Consider the following 19176-nt stretch of genomic DNA (forward strand, 5'->3'; position numbering starts at 1 on the left):
ACAATTTAATTCTTTCTTAATATAGCCTTAGTAATATATGCATAGGTACACTAAACATAATATGTTTACCAATCAAGTTAGCCTTGGCTAGCATAGTTTCGCTAAAAATAACAGGTTTATAGATGAAGTTAGCCCAACATTTTTGAGATAATTAATATTTTTACAATTTTTGTTCATGGTTTCGCTGATACATTTATGAATTAATTTCACCTAAATAACGTGGACTAGCCTAGTAGCCTACTAGCCTAAAAATAAGCAAATTATTAATGAAATATTCCTAAATGTCATAGACTAGCATAATTAGGCTTTCAATACGTGAATTAGCTTGGCGTAACATGAAATCATAGCTGGTCACATTTGGTTGACACATTAAAATAGCCTAAATGTTAAGTTTAATATAGCAACAAACCTACAACCCACAAAGACAAAACACATACAGAGGCAGAAAAACCGGACATCTGGACAGCAGAGACCCGTTGAAAGAGCATATGTCCAAGCATATTGGCAGCAGAGAAGCTCATGTACTTTTAAGCACGGCGGTGGGCAGAGGTGAACGTAAGAAACCAATAAGAGTTGTGTTTTCTGGCGGGGTGAGGAGTAGGGTTGGAAAGGGCAGTCTCAGGTGAGGCATGCAAAGTCCCAACATAATTATAATCCTTAATTAATCCACTCCGGATCTTTCCATCACAAGGGGGGGAGGGGGGTACCTTCCTTGTCTCTTTTTTTTTCCTCACGGTAGTCCACCGCCATATACTGTACTCCACAGGGAGGGTTGCTAACACAAATCCAAACGCACCCTCAGACGTCCTCTGTGGAATAACCTCGACAGGTACACACACACACACATGCACAGTTGAAAATGGCGTCTGTTAATTTTGCAGCCCGACTGAAGGTGTCAATGTGGACTTTTAGTCATTGACTTTTAAAGGAGGGTCAGCGCGAGACAGTGCAAAGAAGGATGTCTGTCATATTAAGACCAATGTACCGAGGACAAAAGGTGACAGTATTGATGCTGCCGTGAGAGCATCAGGTAAAGTGCTCACCATTAGCACTCAAGCCAATTAAAAAAGGACCTGTGTCCATAAAAACATGAGGATTGATTGGACAAGCTATTAGGTCAATTGATCACCGCTCTCATCAGCGCTCATTTGAGAGTGCCTTGTCTTTTTTTTTTTTGGGAAGGATGGGAAGGACGTGGGAAGCAAACATTTTAACGCCAAGACAGCTCTACTCACTAATAATGACCGTTTTCCATTGACGAAAGCATGTACTCTTCCTCGGTAAAACCGCTGTTGGTCACTACAATTCTAACAGTCATTGTCAAATTTGATGTTTTACAGATAAAAATGATAACATCTGAAATATGCTGTTAATTAATGCTGTTTTATGGTTGAAAACAGCCTTTTATTAGTAAAAAAACATATGCATATTAAAGCAAATGTTATGTATTTCGTTCCCTAAATGAAGCATTGAAGCACAAAAAGGGCAAAATGAACTCAAAGGCAAATATGAGGCTTGCAGAACACATTCAAACATTTTGGGATGTTTTAATGTTCTGTGAGACACACAAGCACCAGACTATGTCGGCGGAACAACAGGCTTTTATTGTCTGGGTTTAAAGTATCTCGCGACAAGCACGGTAATCCCTAATAAAAACACAGGCTACTATTGCGACCGGAACCCACGTCACGCTAAAACTCAACGCTGAACCACTGACATCACTTCCTGTCCACCCGCCACTCACTTCCCCGACAGAACACATTTATACAGTAGCAACATAAATGGTTTATTTAAATTATATCTACTATATTGGGGAAGACTAGTGTAAAGGTGACTATAGGGGTGTTATTTCATGTCTAGAGGGCTCTAATAATGTTAGAAAGCCATATTTAGAAAGATCATATACAGGTTTTTTAATGCTCCAACTACAAAAATATTCAATTTATAATAAATTCACTTATCACAGTTATGTATGAAAATAATTAACTGCAATAAATGAGGGAATATTGAATACGACCACATGGGGGAGAGCTTTGTAAAAAAGCAGGCTTTGCTACACATCCGAAAAAAAAGCTACAGATGTGGGTGCTCATTTAAATTAATTTATTTGTGCAATTTACTGTTTACGCTGTACATTGTTGTTCATATTTGATGACATCTATTTATTCTTCACATTATTATTATTATTATTTATTATTACACGGGAGCCAGGCAACAACATTTCATTGGCAATTTTACTGCTGTGTTATTGTGCAATGACAATAAAGGAAGTCTGTCTGTCATTAGCCTTAAAGCTACAGACAACAGGCAAACGGCATGTTCCTAAAAGGGCTTATAAAAGCATTTTTAATCTGATTTCGGACAATATACAACACTTTTGAGACCTCCGAGACAAAATACTATAATATCGGACTACAAAAACTTGAGTAGAGTATAGTATACAAGTATAGGAATAAACTGTCTATTGCTGTCGGCCTCCATTGTGCCACCATACTCTTGTCTTGTATTTGTTGTTTGCTACTGGAGTAATAGCATCAGAATCGATTGTGCAGTTTTAAAGACCCGCTGCTGCCCTTCTACACCTTTGGCAGTAACTGCCATGACCGATTTCGCTAAAATGCCAAACAACCAAGTAGGGCAAGGCGGTATTGATTGGGTGACATTATTGTCAAGAGGCTTCAGAATTATATTTGCCTTTAAAATCCATTAAATACATGCTAGGGACGGGAATACCGGCCAACAAAGTGAGCTGCTATCGAGATGAATAGGGCAAATCAGACGGGCTACAAAGCGGGGCAATCAAGACCAGCCATTACAAGATTACAGTGACATTACAAGTATTTGCTGGTGAAAATTGCCACGCTTTTCCAGTCTGAAGAACTCCAAAACACAAATCGCGACCAAGCCTGATTGTTCCCATTGATTGGTGCGTGGCCGGGGAGTCGGTGTCGCAGTCAATAGACACCACCCAAATACAGCAGTCACTCAATCCCATGTGTTGCTCCACAGCCCCCCCCAACAAACCCCCCCACACCCGCCCGACAACCATCCCAGCTAATTTAACACCCACTCAATTTATGAAAAAGAGTCCTCATTGATCGCTTTTGTGCGCGCGTGTCCGTGCGCTCTTGTTGCTCCCGCTCGTTTTCGCCACGCTGGCGCCTACATGTGCGGAAGGCTGGCAGCCACCGAATTGAATTAGCGTGGGGGGGGGATGGGTTTCCGGGAAAATGGAGGCCTCGCTACGCCAACACTTGAGCCTTGCAAAAGTGAGGACCATATCTTGTAGTGTTTAGATTGCATTCTTTATTGCTTAAACCGCCATTATGGAAATTATAGTAAAAATCTTATGTTAACACTGCACTTCCTGTATTTAACATTTTCACATATTAGCATTTTCTAATTGGGAAAATAACATATGTAATAATAGACAGCTTTAGCGTGGATAACATTAGTAAAAACTGCCAAAAACAATGTATCATCATCCCTCAAAACTTCACAATTTTTCAAAATAATTTATTTATTAATTAAATTAGCGCTGTTTTGTGGTTGACTACAAACTATTATTAATTTAAAATACACATATTCAAGCACATTTGAAGTATTCTTGGCCTCAATTAAGCATTTCCAAGCATAAAAATGCTTAAATTAACAAAAATATACAGATAAGACGCATATAAGACGTATTATAAAGTGGTCACTATGTGTCAGTAACCTTACCTTGATGAGACAATAGCCACTGTAGGAAGTACACTCCCGATGCTAACTTATTTTCTGTTATTATTTCTGTTTTATTGAGTAATAGGAGCATACAAGTGACTATAGGGGTGTTATTTCACATCTAAATGCTCTAATCATGTTAGGAACTATATTTAGAGGGTTGTAAACAGTTTTTTTGTACTACTACTTAGTATGTAAATATTCAATTTCTAAATATGGAATCCTACTTTGTGGGAATTCACCTATCACGGCCGGGTCTGGAAACAATGAACAGTGATAAATGAGGGAATACTGTATAATATATGAATAAAAGCAGGATATAGATTAAGCAAGTGCTGCATTTTACAATTAGGATTATGGCCACGTTTCAACAAAAAAAGCACAGCCCGCCCAACTCAAAGCGGCTCCCTGGGTGAGCTCTTACATGCATGGCGCCCCCCCTCCCAATTTGTGATTTATTACATATACACAAATAAAAATTAACAAAAACAAAAGAAAATAATTTTTACCCTTGTCTTTAATTTGTAAGATAAAATATTTTTTGTTTATATGACACTCAGACAAAGACAATCCTGGATTGAGCAATAATGTAATAAATCAATATTAATGAGTAAATTCTACATAAATGATATCAAACACTGTGGTTGCTAGCATTCTAAAACACCAGTTTTACTCCACATATTGATATGCTAAAAGTGTTCCACGTCGCCGCTCACATTTACAATAGAAAACAGCCAGTAATGTATTATGAAACCACAACTGAGTCATTTTTGATGGTAATAATTAGGTCCTGCAGCCATTTCCGCCACATTCTGTTGGGCGGACGGTAAAACACTGAAACAGAACAATAAAGCGCCGCTATAATCGCAATGGGCTTCCTGTGCTGACGAGAATCATCAGACTTGCAACAATCAGTGGCAGGTCAACTGCAGCTACCTGTTTCTAGGTCAAGGATGGTAAAGATCTTGGAGGAAATGAACATTAACGTCCATGCAGAGGATCCATAATTGGAAGGAATCGCAAGAGGAAAAACCCCTTAATCAGTCCTCGCTATGAAGACGTTTAAATCATTAGCTATGAAAATCGACAAATATCACTAAATGCAACCCACGTGTACAAAGCAGAGAAAAAAATTCAATTTTTTTGCAAAAGGCTGACTTGAATGGATTATAATTGCAAACAATCTTCTGAATAACAACAAATCAATATAGAGCACAGACAGGATTAGAACCAACAACGAAAAGTGACTTCCTGCCATCAGAGAGTTCAGCTGGCGAGGCTTGTCGGTCTAATCCAGGGGTCACAAACATGCGGCCCGCGGGCCAAATGTTTGAGGCTAGCAGTTTGAGGCCCCCGCCTTGATATGAAAGTTTAATGTTAGTTTGATATGGATGCTGTATGGTACCATGTACCCAGAAAAAATTATTACGTTTGATTAATGTTCATGTTAAAGGTTAAATAACTGTTAATAGTTATCCTCCCTATCCGTGTGGAAGTGGTAAGTTTTTGGCTTTTTAACTTTAAAGGAAACAACTTGGAGGCTACCGTTTAGGTCGCTAGCTCTCGAGTTTGCGAGTTAGCATGTGTCTCAAGACCCTACAGTTGCGCAATATGTTGTAAATAAAAAAAGTATAAATGTGACTATAGTCGTGTTTTGTCATGTCTACAGGGCTCTAATAATGCTTTGTTCATTTTAATCTGAAAAAAATAATTTGTCTACCCACCAACTATATAATAGGTTTTTATTATTTGCCGTTTTATTATTATTATTATATTTATTTATTAATTGGCCACTCCAAATTGTCCATAGGTATGAATGTGAGTGTGAATGGTTGTTTGTCTATATGTGCCCTGTGATTGGCTGGCGACCAGTCCAGGGTGTACCCCGCCTCTCGCCCGAAGACAGCTGGGATAGGCTCCAGCACCCCCCCGCGACCCTTGTGAGGAAAAGCGGTAGAAAATGAATGAATGAATGAATGATTTATCTTTATTCTTGATTTGTTTATTTATTTTTCATCTTATTTTGTGCCGAAAAATAAAAATTAAGATATTTGAGATCAGTGGAATGTTTTATCAGAGCTTTTATTGTACAAAATCGAGGGGGGGGGCTGATGCGGCCCAGTCTCACCCAGACCCTAGCTCCAGTGGCCCCCAAGTCCCCTGGAGACCCCTGGTCATATCTAGACGCTCGGCCTCACCATAAAAATAAGGAATCCAGTGGTTCCGGTAATAAGCTAGCATGTTTGATTACACTGTAAACCACCTAGCATCCATTCTTATACTTTTAATGATGTTATTCTTTTCCCCCAAAGGCCAGTGTGACTTTTACACAAGACCACCACTGTCCTTGACAGCTTCCAAACAAAAAGTCTGAATCAAGACTCATTTAAAGGCACCCCTTGTTCTAATTCACGGTATTGCCGTGAAAATAACACCATGGCATTTTAGAAACTGGCGTTTCATTCTTGCAGGAAAAAAACAACATGGCTGCTGCCCTGAGGGCATGAAAGAATGGTATATCCTAGGTCATTTTTATGAAATTCATATTAGTGCTGTCTTTCTGATTAGTTTGCTATTAACATATTCATTGAGGAAGCCTTGTTAAAAGAGCTGTAGGGGGTGCATGCATACTGAAGAAGTGACACGCCAAGGAAACAACAGTATTCACTTTTGGGACATTTCTACCCCTCACCATCACATTTTATGTATGCATGGAGATTAAACATTTATATATACAGTATGTGTGTGTGTGTGTGTGTGTGTGTGTATGATTTGCATGCATGCACCTTCACCTATGCATGAGCGAATAGCCATTTGTGTTTACCACATGCACTAAGCAGATCAGCAAAGTCATGTGAAATGAGGGGGGGGCAGGTCAGGTTCATATAAAGCACCGGTGGGCAATTTGTGGCGCATGGGCGACACACAGGACGCCAACAGCATCTGATGCGGACTGCCATTCAATTCTAAAAAACAAATTGTGTCTTTAATCATTCATTCATTCATTCATTCATTTTCTACCGCTTTTTTGTTTTTTTTAGGTGCTGGAGCCTATCCCAGCTGTGTTCAGACACCCTGGACTGGTGGCCAGCCAATCACAGGGCACATATAGACAAACAACCATTCACACTCACATTCATACCTATGGACAATTTGGAGTCGCCAATTAACCTAGCATGTTTTTGGAATGTGGGAGGAAACCGGAGTACCCGGAGAAAACCCACGCATGCACGAGAAGAACATGCAAACTCCACACAGACATGGCCGAGGGTGGACTTGAACCCTGGTCTCCTAGCTGTGAGGTCTGCACGCTAACCACTCGACCGCTGTGCAGCCCGTCGAGTGTAATAATTTTGATATCTGCCGCTACCGATACCAGAGCTCTGTTAGCTTTAATATTATTATAATTGTAGCGTCTACGGAAGCCCGAAAGGTTACTCTCAGCCATGACTATGCTAAAAGAATATCATATGTCACTACAAGAAGTGCTAGCTTCACAAACAACATCACACATACGGCATTGTGTGTCAGGAGTTTATGATGTCCAACTATTCTTTGTGGCCGTGAAGGCGTCAGGCGTGTGTGTGTGCGGCACGAGAGAGGACGACGACAGCTGCAGTTTGCTGATATCCCGTTAGCTACGTTTGCCGACAGCACCAAAGCACAGACATGGCTCATGGATCGGAAAAGCTCCGCAGGTGGTATCGGAAATTTCCGATAAGTGAATTACTCCGATATCGGAATCAGACACAGTCATACACATATATATATAAAATATATTCGTTTTATATGTTGGAAGGCAGGGGTGTTTAAAGTGTAGGCCGAGGGTCATTTGGGGCCCACAACTAGCTTTTTTCTGGCCCCTTGCGTAGTCTCAAAATTAAATGAATTGATTAATAATTAGCTATATTGTGTACTGACCGAAATGGGATTAACTTTAACATAACACACACCCCTGTTGTAAGATATTAAAAAGTGACCAATCCAAATAAAAAATATCACAGTATACACACACTCCAAGTAGTACTTGCTTGCACACTAAATACTACGGTTTCAATTGTGAGCAGAAATAAATCTAATTACGCCCGGCGACTTCGTTAAGAGTCTGACGCCTGTTAATGCCATGCTAATGTGTGAATAATATTCAGCCTTTGAGAGCCGGGAATCATTTTTTTCTGATGGCGATTTGACGCACAGACAAGGAGGAAGTAGTGGTGGTGTTGGGGGGGGGGCTAAATCCCTCTGTCTTCCCAGGGAGGTTATTTGGCAGTAAACCAATTCTGAGTCTGGCTTCTTGAGCGGCCAGATAACGCCATCAGACAGTTGCAATATTGCCGTTTTTTTTTTTTTTTTTTTTTAGCCACCTGAAGATTTGAATTTATAATAGCAGACACGGCAATTTTCCGAGGCTATGAATTGGCAGGACAATGTCAGCATGGTGGAAAATAACAGCTTTCTAGCTGGCTTTGTTGTCTTACCTTAATACTACCCCGCTTCAATTTTATCACAATAACACAGAGAGAAGGGGTTGGGAGGGGGGGGACAAGAGGTTTAATTTCTACCACAATAACACCGCAACACGGGCTGCCTGTCAGTGGATTTTTTTTTCCTTCTTTTATTATTAGATGTTTTATTATGCGAGGGAATTAGATCAGCATAGCACAATATTCACCGTATGAACCCTAGGATGAAATGTTTAATTACAGCCAGACGAGCGTTGTTTTTTCTTGTTTTATATCGCAAGGAAAATGAGACATTTATCATCGTAAAGCATGCACGCTTCACATACTAAAAAGTTACATTGAAAGCTAAATTAAAAAGCACAAGTCCATTTGCTGCCGGGGAACATTTGTCAAGGACTCCTTGGGGGGGTTGAGGAGGAGGAGGAGGGGTGGGGGGGTCTAACGTGCCTCCCTCCCTCCTATTCCACCTCCTCTTGCTGAGGGCAAGCGGCCTACAGGTCATGATTTGACAAGGTGGAGGATTAATGGTGTACTCTGGATGGGATGTTCAGTAGTTCACTTTGAGGCTCTCTTAGTCAATAATGGCTACAAAAGTCATACACATAAGAAAAGTGGGGGATGCGTTTGTAAAAAAAAAACAAAAAAAAAAAGATATATAGATATGAGTCCATATATGTGCTGAAAAGTCCCACTAATGTAATGCATTTATATCCAGAATGCAACCGACAGCACATGCAGCCTGCATAGAATGACTACATTGTGCATATGCATGAATATAATATAATATAGAATAAAAACAAGCTTTTTCCTACCTCTGCTCCTCCAATGTTGTTCTCTCTATCTTGGATGCTCACTGTCTCTTCTTCATTCATTCATTCATTCTGGCGTCCCGCCTCACTTCTTTGCACGCTTCTTCTTCTTCTTCTCTCCTCCTCCTTTCTGGTGGCACCTTCGTGCGGATGCATACGAATTAAAAATTAATAGCAGCCTGCTATCATCAAAACAACCTTTTATGGCAAAAGAAAAAATAAAGAAATATAAAGATTGCAAGGGGAGGTGGGTGTCGATCCTTCAGAGATGGAATAGGTGCTGATTAAAATGTGCCCGAGTGGGCATCATCCAAATAAACAACGACGGCAGCATCGTCCTGGTTAAAAGATAAAAGCACACGAATTGAAATGACACCCAAGTTTCAAGTGAGAAAAATAAAAGACAAAAAAAAAATGAAGTTGTTTCTAAAATGTCCTTGGTGGTTCCCCCTAGCCGGGAGAGTGTCGTCTCCTCGCCCCGCTTGGCAGCCTCAAATAGGACGGACGAGGAAAGGGGAAGGAGGCGCCGTGTGCGCACTCGCTCTCTGCGCCGATGTGCTGCGCACCACTGACGCACACACACTCAGCGGTTCGTTTTCTCTCTCTTCCTCCGGCTTCAAGCACACACGCACACTCCCCCCCTTCTTCTCTCTCTAACGCGCCGAAAGAATCCACATGCTGCTTTTTGGAGCGCTGCTGCTTTGCTTTGGGCCGCTTGGTTCCTGACATTAAAACCAGCTGGCGCCTTCGTCGTTGTCTCCCTTAGTTGAACACGCCCCCCGATGCCCATATAAGGGAAATGGCTGTTTAACTTCTGTCCTCGTGCCAGCCAACACTTTGATACATCCACTGTTAATGCATACGCATACTATTATGTACGTCATTTCCTTGTTATTTTTTAACTACATTTAACTAAAGTGATTTTAACTACTTAAATAGAACTTTTTTTTTTACTTTAATAACAAATTGAATTGGGCGGCACGCGGTCTAGTGGTTAGCCCGCAAACCTCACAGCAAGGAGACTAGGGTTCAATTCCACCCTTGGCCATCTCTGTGTTCCAAAAACATGCTAGGTTAATTGGCGACTCCAAATTGTCCATAGGTATGAATGTGAGTGTGAATGGTTGTTTGTCTATATGTGCCCTGTGATTGGCTGGTGACCAGTCCAGGGTGTACCCCGCCTCTCGCCCAAAGACAGCTGGGATAGGCTCCAGCAGCCCCCGCGACCCTCGTGAGGAAAAAGCGGTAGAAAATGAATGAATGAAAAAATTTGAATTGAATAAACTGAGAAAAAAAATGTTAAAGAACAAGCAGTAAAGAACAAACTGCTCATCCAGTTGTAGGACCCGCCAAACATACTTGCTCACGGTGCACCGAAACAAAAACACAACACATCCACAGCAAGTTAAAGCATCACATAAATCAACATTACATTGTTACTTCAAACGGCTATTTCCAAAATGCCCGCATGGCCTGCTGGGTAAGCCAGCTGCAACAACAATATGAACTACCCATTCATCCATTTTCTATATCCTCATTAAGGGTTATGCTGGAGCCTATCCCAGCTGTCTTCAGGCGAGAGGCGGGGTACACCCTGGACTGGTCACCAGCCAATCACAGGCCACATATAGACAAACAACCATTCACACTTACAATTAACCAATGAGCCAATTAACCTAGCATGTTTTCAGAATGTGGGAGGAAACGTGGGAGGAAAAGTGGAGAATGGAAACCAGGTCTTCCCAATCACCTGACTGTGTGGTCAACATGCTAACCACTAGGCCACAATATGAACTTAGAAAAATAAAACATTGGACATTGCCACTACCCAGCATGCCTTGCGGCAGGAATATATGTTTTTTTTTCTTACTGTATTTGTATGCCCACATGGTGCAGTAGGTAGGATACTTTGTGTGTAGTGTGTTGACTATTTTGCAGACTCAAGTCTGTTTTAAAATTGCTTTTAAAAGCAATTTGGTCATGATATGGCGGATTAAGACACAGGCCGCAGTTTGCCCACCCCTGCTTTAATGTAAAACAGCAGCAGGGTAAGTGTAAAGCAAGTTTGACGCCAACAGCCAACTTTTAAAATGCATGCAGAGGTAGATAAAGCTACTGTCATTTTGTAGCATTGAGTAAAATTTAATCCAGAGGTTTCCTACAGCCACAGCTCTTCACGCCAGTGTCGTCCGGACATAACAGAAAAATTCCAAAACAAAATGGCATCCGCTGGGTTGCAAAAGTAGGTTATTTTTACATGTTGCTATATTTACTAGCTTCAATTTCATACAAAGCGTCTAAAAATATGCTAAATATAAATATACAAAAATATACTAATATAAGACATTATATATACCATTATCACACACAGAGGAACGAGCACTTCCAACACATTTTCTCTTATATATTTGTCATTTCTGCATGATTTCTGCCACCATTCCGATACCGCTCCGAGTGGCATTCCCATCTGAGTGCAAGTGAACCAAACTTGCAGGTGGACGGAGACCCAAAAGACGCGTTCTAGCAGAGGAAACACACCAGAGTTCCTCTTAGGTGTGAAAGCTCCCTTATTCAGCACTTTATAGTAAGCGTCATGCATTAAATCCCCCAGTAGGACTGAATTAAACCACATTTTTTGGTCTTCGCTGTATGCAATAATCTTGTTCTTCACGGAATATCGACTCCAGAGGTCGACGTTTATGAACCTGGAAGTGTCACGTAACAATAACGTTGCCAATACTGCAAAACAATTTGAATAAACACCGCTAGGATAGGTCACACTGCCAAATGAATTTAAGGATATGACCGTGGCTTGGAGATATCGCACCATTGTTGTTGCATTGTGGACATTTTTGGATGTTCTTTTGTCGGGTTCTGTTAGGATTGCTCGGAGTACAGACTGTATAGGGCTGTATAGCCACTACTCACAATTGACCTTCATGGGCTGCCTGACTCAATGCACCAATAAACCGCAAGCATAATATCGTTTGTGCTTGATGGCAACACACACATACAAATACAAATACTGTGTGTGTGTGTGTGTGTGTGTGTGAGAGACCAGAGGAGACTTCAAGCAGAGTAAAGCCCAGCCCAGTGGACAAGTGTCCCGCTAAAGAAGCAAAACGTGAAGAGATTTACAGTGTCTACGAGCAGCACTTGTACATCACACCCCGGTCTCTTAGCAACAACAATAGAGACGGCACAAAACACACAAGACGAGTGTTAATCTGAGCGGCGCACACTGGCAAGCCAACCTTGCTTTAAATAAGACGAGGTTTTCTAGAAAGAGGCTTTAATGCGCAAACTTTGACGACTTGCGCTGACAGCAAATCCATCAGGAATCATGTACAAGGTATTGTTTGTGGTTTTGAGTGAGACATAACTGACAGATGTCAGCAGCAGGGAAGTGACAGCTACAAGTCGCACTGAGCTTTAAAAATTGTCAAAATTCAGCACATTTGACCTGCCTATACTGCCAGTGACAGACATCGAACAGGAGAAATGTAAAAAAAAGGCAATAAATAGTAGTTTTAATTTGGAAATTGCACTAAAAATGCAGAAAAATTAAAAAAGTTTTTTATTAGTATATTGAGTATGTTTATATATTTTTTTCCTGACAAAATTTTAAAATAAAATTTTTGCTGGTTACTCCAAACAAACTCCACACAAGATGCTAACATGCTAGCCACTGTTCCAATGCTAACCAATGCTATTGTTCTGAAATTACACCCCCCCCCCACACACACACTTGCTGCTGGTCCAACTTATCAAAAAAGAACAACTTTCTTGTAAAATGACAACTTCAGATTTCAACTTCTTGTAAGTGCAACTTAATTCTCATCATTCCACGACTCCACAACTCCACTCCAATCCAAGAGGTCACAAAAGGTCACAAAAGACCCTACAACCACATCCAAAAAACTACATGCCCCATCCAAAATGTCACAAAAGACCCCGCAACCACATCCAAAGGACTGCATGTCCTATCCAAGTGGTCACAAAAGACCCCACAACCACATCCAAAAAACTACATGCCCCATCCAAGATGTCACAAAAGACCAGGCAATCACATCCAAAGGACTGCAGGCCCCATCCAAGAGGTTGCAAAAGTCCCTGCTACCACATTCAAAGGACTGCAGGCCCCATCCAAGAGGTCGCAAAAGACCCCACAGCCACATCCAAAGGACTGCAGGCCCCATCCAAGACGTCCCAAAAAACCAGCTACCACATCCAAAGAACTGCAGGCCCCATCCAAGAGGTCACAAAAGACCCCGCAACCACATCCAAAGGACTGCAGGCCCCATCCAAGAGGTTGCAAAAGTCCCTGCTACCACATTCAAAGGACTGCAGGCCTCATCCAAGAGATCGCAAAAGACCCCACAGCCACATCCAAAGGACTGCAGGCCCCATCCAAGACGTCCCAAAAAACCTGCTACCACATCCAAAGAACTGCAGGCCCCATCCAAGAGGTCACAAAAGACCCCGCAACCACATCCAAAGAACTGCAGGCCCCATCCAAGAGGTCACAAAAGACCCCGCAACCACATCCAAAGAACTGCACGCCCCATCCATAGATGTCACAAAAGACCCCACAGCCACATTCAAAGGACTGCAGGCCCCATCCAAGAGGTCACAAAAGACCCCACAACCACATCCAAAGGACTGCAGGCCCCATCCAAGAGGTCACAAAAGACCCCGCAACCACAGCCAAATAACTGCAGGCCTCACTGGCCTCAGTTAAGGTCAGAGTTCACTATGAGAAAGACACTGGGCAAAACCAACCAGGACCAAAACCACGGCTGGATAAAACCAACATTAAGACTGGTCTTGTGTCCCACTCCATCTGACGTAAAAGTAATGTTTAGGACATTATTGTAGTAAAATGGCAACTGTATGAAGTACTGGATGTAACACAGAATATCTGTTAAAGCATTTTAGTAGTAGTAGTACTAGTAGTAGTAGTGCAAATAAGAGGACACAGTACTGATTGCCATTCCGAATATGACCATGTTGATACTTCCAAAAAGTGAGCAAAGTCACCAGGGGAAGACAAAAGATCTCAACTTCACAGAGACGACTCGAATCGATCCCAAAATAAATTGATTGTTGACATTTTTATCCCAGCCAACAAAACCTTTTCCAAAGCAAAGGTCAGTGGCTTCAAATATCACGATCTGCCGTCCATCCAGACCACCCAGATTGTCATGTGCAGCGTTCAACACTGAATTATCATCCAGAATATCCAATTTTAATATTATAGAGGATATTATATTTGGGTGTTCCTTGTGTAAACAAAGTACGGCATTGATGGACGCCCCCACACCGGCACTGAATCACATTCAAAATGGCCTTCAATTGTCACAACTCACATTATCATAATACGTTTCCTGCTTTTTCTTGCAGATGTGCATGTTGATAAACGGAGGCGGCCCAAAAATACACAAGCGAAGCGGGCAAAATGAAAAGATAAACGTGGCGGCGTCCTTCATTGTTTTTTTTTTTTTGGTTTTTTTTATCATAATGGTGCAATCTCACACTCAAAATGTGTCTTTGTTCAAACTCATTATTTCTCTGCACTGGTGTTCCATCTTCTCTGACGGAGATTTAAAAAGTATAAGGTGTAAATGGATACAGCTGCTAGAGTTTAACTCATCCCGCATCATGTATGACAAATGCTAATGTTATGTTATTTACATAACACCATGCTCTATTTGCACCTACATAGTACCTACTGTATATTGCAGCGGGAAAAGAAACATCTCTTATATTGTTTATTAGCAGAACTGTTTACATTACTGTGTAGTTCACTTTAAATGATGAGCCATGTGGGAATTACTGTTATTATTGGAGTAAATTGCTATGAATACATTTACAACACAACCAATGCAATAATGCTGAAGAGGCAGTAATAGTTATTCATTTAACAATGTGGTTGTAGTTAACAGTGTGGTTGCGCAACCGCACTGAATTATAGTCTGAGGTGTTTTAATACAGGTGTGGATAACTTACGGTACATGAATATTAATCTGCTGTCGCGCCAAAATTCACCTTATGTAATGTTACTCTTCTACTCCTGAATCATTCATTCATTTTCTACCATTTATCCTCACTAGGGTCGCGGGTATGCTGGAGCCTATCCCAGCTGTCTTCGGGCAAGAGGCGGGGTACACCCTGGACTGGTCGCCAGTGAAGCCTGTGTGCTAACCACTCACACTGTGCAGCCCCTAAAAGGTTTTCATTTTATTTACAAATGTGGGTAATAAGAGTTTAAAAGTCAATATAGGGGTGTTATTTCATGTCTAGAGGGCTCTAATAATGCTTAAATATTCATTCATTTTCTACCGCTTATCCACACGAAGGTCGTGGGGGGTGCCTTTCCCAGCTGTCTTCGGGCAAGAGGCGGGGGTACACCCTGGACTGGTCGCCAGCCAATCACAGGGCACATTTAGACAAACAACCATTCACACTCACATTCATACCTATTTGGAGTCGCCAATTAACCTAGCATGTTTTTTTTTTAATGTGGGAGGAAACTGGAGTACCCGGAGAAAACCCACGCATGCACGGGGAGAACATGGAAACACCACACAGAGATGACCGAGGCTGGAATTGAACTCGGGTCTCCTAGCTGTGAGGCCTGTGTGCAAACCGCTATTATTTTTCAAACAAATACACCACATGGCGGCGCCGTTATAAAACCCCATAAGTCAGATTTGAAAGCCGCATGCTGGGGATCTCGGTCGTATTTCCTGTGTGGAGTTAGCATGTTTTCCTGGTACTATGGCTTCCTTCCACATTCCACAAAGATTAACTGGAGTTGTTTTTTTGCATTTTTTTTGTAAAAAATGAATGAATTAAATCAGATTGACTTGAAATTTCTCACACAAATCACCAAATTTAATCGAAACTTGTAGGGGATCGATAAGCACATTTGAGATTTCTTGACAAATATGGCCGCCCGTCATGCAAAACGTCTTTGCAGGGGCAGGATTTAGCAAATATTTGTCCATAAGTCATTGAGCATTTGTCAAAAGAATATCTGTATTACATGTATGCTTGCATGTCTTCTATGATGTGCCCTGTGATTGGCTGGCGATCAGTCCAGGGTGTACCCCGCCTCTCGCATGAAGACAGCAAACCCCCCCGCGACCCTCATGAGGATAAGGGGTAGAAAATTCGAAAATTTATTAATGAATTAATGTTTATGTTGTGGAATAGACGCACAATGGTCGAGTGGTTAGCATGTTGGCCACACAGACCTGGGTTCAATTCTCTGAGTTTGCGTGTTCTCCCCGTGCATGCGTGGGTTTTCTCCGGGTACTCCGGTTTCCTCCCACATTCCAAAAACATGCTAGGTTAATTAGCGACTCCAAATTGTCCATAGGTATGAATGTGAGTGTGAATGGTTGTTTGTCTATATGTGCCCTGTGATTGGTTGGCAACCAGTCCAGGGTGTACAGCTGGGATAGGCTCCAGCACCCCTGCGACCCTTGTGAGGATAAGCAGTAGAAAATTAGAAAATTTATGAATTAATGTTTATGTTGTGGTATAGACGCACGATGGATGAGTGGTTAGCATGTTGGCCACACAGACCTGGGTTCAATTCTCTGAGTTTGCGTGTTCTCCCCGTGCATGCGTGGGTTTTCTCCGGGTACTCCGGTTTCCTCCCACATTCCAAAAACATGCTAGGTTAATTAGCGACTCCAAATTGTCCATAGGTATGAATGTGAGTGTGAATGGTTGTTTGTCTATATGTGCCCTGTGATTGGTTGGCAACCAGTCCAGGGTGTACAGCTGGGATAGGCTCCAGCACCCCTGCGACCCTTGTGAGGATAAGCAGTAGAAAATTAGAAAATTTATGAATTAATGTTTATGTTGTGGTATAGACGCACGATGGACGAGTGGTTAGCATGTTGGCCACACAGACCTGGGTTCAATTCTCTGAGTTTGCATGTTCTCCCCGTGCATGCGTGGGTTTTCTCCGGGTACTCCGGTTTCCTCCCACATTCCAAAAAATTGTCCATAGGTATGAATGTTAGTGTGAATGGTTGTTTGCCTATATGTGCTTTGTGATTGGCTGGCGACCAGTCCAGGGTGTACCCCGCCCTCTCGCCTGAAGACAGCTGGGATAGGCTCCAGCACCCCTCGCGACCCTCGTGAGGATAAGCGGTAGAAAATGAATGAATGAATGATTGAATAAAACAAAATATTGTATTTTAATATTGTATACTAACTGTGGAACTCCGTATTGTGTTGTGTTGTGTTAAAACATAACCAAATACCTATTTTCATAATATGAAGATCAATATCCTATTTGTGACGGCTGCCGGAAAAACATGAAAATATTTTACTCGGCAATCAGCATCCCTGGAGGAAGTCTTTTTTGGAGTGGGGGGCTTTCATGCATGGCCTTTATATTCATCCCAGCGCAGGAGAAGACAGCCTGTAGGCGTATAGATATGAACCCTGTGTCAAGGAATGGAGGGAAAAAAAAAATAAAAACCTGCAAAAAGAACAACCTGTATGGCATTTCCAGGCAAGAAAAAAAGAGCTCAAGAGTCCGACAAAGCCAAATAGATTTCAGCATTCGATTTCGGCAAAGCGTCGGTGTAACACCTCAGCTTTCATAGCGCAAGCCCCCGTGGCCGCTCATGCTCTTTGCACACAAACGAATGAAGAAACCATCATATCCAGGCGTCCATAAAGACACCAGGAGCGGGGGACCAGCTTCTCCATATCTCATTTCCTCCCTCCCTCCCCCATTCTCAATGTCTCTGTCTCCCCCCCGCCCCCCATTCTGCAGTCCAACACAGTCCATTATCTGCTCTTAGTACTAATTGGTGTATTAACGCCATGCTGTGGGTGTGACACAGCGAGAGAGAGAGAGAGAGACAGGGTGAGAGGATGAGTAGGAAAGGATGCGGGATGAATGCGAATGAGACGCATCTCTGGGGGGGGGGGGGGGGGGGGGGGGGCGGGAGTGTGACTCTGCAGGGGTGAGAGGATGGGAGGCCAAGGTAAATCTTTTCAGCTGCACAAGTGGTTAAGAGCAGCGTAGGAAAGAAAAATGATGAGTGAAGAGGGGGAAGGAGAAGCGCACACAAAAAAAAAAATAAAATCCTGTAATGGCTTTTTTTTTTTTTTTTTTAGTTAGGTTGGCCTTCTCAGCATCGCTTTCACTGCTTCTTTCTCCGTCACCGCTCTCAAGCCAATTATCCACTCTCACTGGCGCCACTGGCAGCATACGGAAATGTAAATTGCAAGCGAGATGTTTATTTATTTTCTCCAAGATGTGTGCGAGGTAGGCAGCTCTTGGAGGAAGAGGAGGAGGAGGATGAAAAGCAAGCCATGACAAACAACGAAGCCGTCTTTTTAGTCCTTGGTGGAATTGCGACGCTATTCGACGCTACGATACACAAAGACGCCCACAAGCGAATATTTAGGGGGGGCTGATACGCTTCTGAAAAACCCAAATGAAGTTTGTGGCAACGTCATTACAACTACTTCAACTATAACCGAAACACTGTAAACCAAGGGTGTCCAAATAGCGGCCCGCAGCTTGTTCTTTATTGCTTTGTGTGTCATGTTCTGTTTTATAGTTATGGTTTTATTTTATGACTTCAGCTATGATTGTGTCTCTCCTTTAGATCCCCGATTTCCGGTTGTCGGCGGTACCGCGGGACGCACCTGTTCCCATTGCTCTCATCAGTTGTTTTCTACATTTGGCTGCTGGAGCAGTGGAGCAGTCAAACAATGTCTTCTTGTTCGGAACTCCTGAACTTATCTGGGGTTATCTAGTTTACCTGTGCATCCTACTACGGGGGCCACTCACCTGGCCTTTTTAGCCTAGCCTACCACTGTTTTTCCAGGCTTGCTTGTTTAATTTTTACCCTCACTGAGCCTAACCTAAAAAAAAAGATTTTGTGCAAAAGACCTGGGTTCAATTCTGTGGAGTTTGCATGTTCTCTCCATACGTGGGTTTTTGCCGGGTACTCCGGTTTCCTCCTACATACCAAAAAACATGCATGTTAGCTTCATTGTCTATATGTGCCCTGTGATTGGCTGGCGACCAGTCCAGGGTGTACCCCGCCTCTCGCCCGAGGACAGCTGGGATAGGCTCCAGCACCCCCCCCTGCGCGACCCTCATGAGGATAAGCGGTAGAAAGTGAATTAATGAATGAATG

The 19176-nt window shown here is 42.3% G+C and overlaps 1 protein-coding gene across 3 annotated transcripts in view; it reads right to left on the minus strand.

Moving 5' to 3' along the window:
• The window catches only part of adgrl1a (adhesion G protein-coupled receptor L1a), a 286520-nt gene that overhangs the window by 170452 nt on the left and 96892 nt on the right, over nucleotides 1-19176 (minus strand). For all 3 annotated transcript variants that reach the window (XM_058050254.1, XM_058050252.1, XM_058050253.1), the window contains exon 6: nucleotides 8996-9132. The gene's annotated coding sequence lies outside the window, so the exon portion shown is untranslated. The remainder of the gene's footprint in view (nucleotides 1-8995; nucleotides 9133-19176) is intronic.

Source organism: Doryrhamphus excisus, chromosome 15 (genome assembly GCF_030265055.1).
Source record: "Doryrhamphus excisus isolate RoL2022-K1 chromosome 15, RoL_Dexc_1.0, whole genome shotgun sequence".
Lineage (NCBI taxonomy): Eukaryota > Metazoa > Chordata > Actinopteri > Syngnathiformes > Syngnathidae > Doryrhamphus > Doryrhamphus excisus.